The sequence below is a fragment of the Beta vulgaris genome, chromosome 5 (genome assembly GCF_026745355.1).
Source record: "Beta vulgaris subsp. vulgaris cultivar EL10 chromosome 5, EL10.2, whole genome shotgun sequence".
NCBI lineage: Eukaryota > Viridiplantae > Streptophyta > Magnoliopsida > Caryophyllales > Amaranthaceae > Beta > Beta vulgaris.
Genome location: NC_079206.1, coordinates 61,272,022 through 61,275,163, shown reverse-complemented (window position 1 = coordinate 61,275,163; position 3,142 = coordinate 61,272,022).

The window sequence follows — 3,142 nt, the reverse complement described above, 5'->3', positions numbered from 1 at the left end:
AATAAGTAATAAGTAATAAGCAATAAGTAATAAGTAATAAATAATAAATAATAAGTAGTCCCTCCGTTTCCTAAAGATCTTCTCACTTACTGTTCCTGCAGATACCAAGAAAAATCAAGTTGTGTGGGGCATGGTGTGAGTAAAGTAGGAGAGAGAAAGGGGTTAAGATAAATAAATAAATAAAAAGGGGTTAAAGTAGGAGAGAAAGGGAGTAAAATTGAATTAATAATGTAATGGTGGACCATATGATAGTGACATGAGAGGGTAAATAGGGAAATTTGTTTTGCCAAATAAGGAATAAAGCAAAAGAGGGAAGATCTTTTGGAAACACCCTTAAACGGAAAGAGGGAAGATCTTTAGGAAACGGAGGGAATAATAAGTAATAAGTAATAAGTAATAAGTAATAAGTAAAAAGTAAAAAGTAAAAAGTAATAAGTAATAAGTAATAAAAAGTAAGTAATAAATAATAGATAATAGATAATAAATAATAGATAATAAATAATAAATAATAAATACTCCCTCTGTTTTTTATCGTTCTCACTTATAATCTTAACAGTACTCATACTTAGAGAGAATATTCTCAATTTTTTTCAATTAATAAGAAAAAATATAGTCATTTGGGGTCTTTTTTGATTCGTCTCAATTAGTACATTATTAATATTCAATCATTATAATTTTTACTAATATATAATGAAAGATATTTAAGTTCAAATAAGTGCATTGGGAGATGTGCACAGGAAAGTGAGAAAGATAAAAAACAGAAGGAGTAATTAATAATAATGATAATAATTAATAATTAATAATACATATAAACAATGATAATAGTAAATAATAATTAATAATTGATAATACTAATAAATATCTGATAATATGAAGAATAATATTAATAAAAACAATAATAAAAGATAATGAAAATCAAGTAATAATAAAAAAAAATCATCGTTATTATAATTATAATATTAATAATAATAACAATATAAATAGTAATATTGAAAACAAAAATAATAAGTACAACATTAGACAAGACTGAACTAAACTTATTTTGGCTCAACTAAACTTATTTTGGCTGAACTGAACAAAACTGCGCTAAAATAAACTGAAAATAAGTCCAAAAGAACAGGCCTAAAGGTCTTTTGAATGTTAAGTTAGCGCTTGTGAAATTTTTATAATAAGGATTAAGGAAGGATAGGTTTTGCTTGTTTTAATTGTGGTTGACACTAAAACGTTTAGAGTCTCATCTTACTAATTAGGCGACATGAAATGTATTTCATTCCATTTTTAAGAAAAAAAAAATTGATTTGTGAAGTCGGGATAAATAGGTGTCGCCTGCTTTTAAATATGCGACACCAAACTTTTAGAGTCTCGTTTATAAAATAAGTGATACGAAAAGTATCTCATTTGATTTTCTCTAGAAAAATTGAAATAAGAATTAGGAAGAGGTTGCATGTTTTAAATGTGCAACACCAAAACTGTAAGAGTCTCGTCTTATAAAACAGGCGACACACTAGTCTTTTTGGAATATCTACTAACAACTTTCTATGTCGCCTCTATAATTGAATGGGACTTTGAAATTTTGGAAAAATTGATAGGAATACTCCTAACTATAGGCGTTCCGTCATTTTTAGTCATAACTAAAGATTATTTCTGAACAGTTCCACATTTAGGATATTTTTTACAAAAATGGTCTCTGTTAACCGGTGACCCATTTTACCGGTTAATTTTTGTTTTAACTTTTTTTATGCCTGTTTTACTACCTTCTCACTCCTCTTTCTCTCTCTTTACTACCTTCTCCGTCCCAGCTGCGGGCTCCCTCCATCCTCCCTGCCACCCCCTCCTCCCTCCTCCCTCCTCCCCATCTCCTCTTCAAAAATACAAAACCATAACCCCCTAACAATTAAACATCAATTTTGTCACCATCGGTGTGAGAGTTTGGAATTGAAGTGTTAGTGAATCAGCATCCGCGGTGCTTCGTCGGGCTACAACATTACCCCTCCTTAACAACGATTCCTTGAGCATATTAATCTTTCTCCTGATCTTAAGGATTACAAATTTCATTTGCTGTCAAATTTGCAATCTGTTTTCAAATTTCTCCACCCTTTTGATTTTAGGAATTATGAATTTTCTTGAAATTTGTTCTATTTTTTGCTTTTGAATGCTGTATAAATATCAACTGAGAACTAGAGCATGACTCCAAGGCCCTACAATTTTTGCAATATATATGTCTTTGATTTTTTTTTTGTTACAAATAGAATTCTTTTTCTAAAGTCAATTTAAATGAATGATATTGAAGATTTTAAAATTTCAGCTCGTTGGTTGTGTTAAATGAAGTTAAGTTAGTTGTGGAACCCAAAAAGAAGATGCAATCGAGGGTGCGAAAGGGGTGGCAGGAGAGGGGATTTTGAGGGTCGGAGAAGAGTGGCAGGGGAGTGGAAGGGGTGGCTAGGGAGGGGTTTTGAGAGTGCGTGGTGTGAGGAGGGGAGGAGGTGTCTAGCTTTGCTTGTGGCAGTTTCGAGGGTGGGGGAGGAAGGGGATGGTTCCGATGTGTTTGGGAGGGGAAGGGGTTTCAAAAGGGGTGGCAAGGGAGAGGTGACAGATTTAAGGGTGGGGGGAAGGGGAGCAAGGGAGGGGGAGGGTGGAGGATAAACCATAGGATAGAGAACATGAGAGTTGGAAAAATAATAAAAGAAAATTTATTTCACCTATTATAGCTGATCAACGACTTTGTGGGACCAATTTTATAAAAATGATGCATAGTTGGGACTACTAAAAAATAATCCTTAATTGGAACTGAAAATGGTGGAATGGTCATAGTTCGGACGGTTCCCTTTAATTTTTCCTGAAAATTTAAGTGTCGAACATTAAAGATAGGGGACTATAAAAGGGTGACTTATAAAGGTTTTTTTGTAGTAATGGATCGCAAATATAATCAAACATATGAATCATTCAATAGGGATTAAATATCAAACCTTTATAGCGTGATTTTCCTGTTGTATGCAAGCTTTGAAAATATGAGAACCCAAAGTGTTGCTCCTCTAATCAGTCCACGAGCACCAATTTAACACCAACATTTTCTAGAACAGAAGAGAAGAAATCTCTTGCTTTCTATCTCTTGTGAAAAGAAACTGATTAATGAATTGATCAA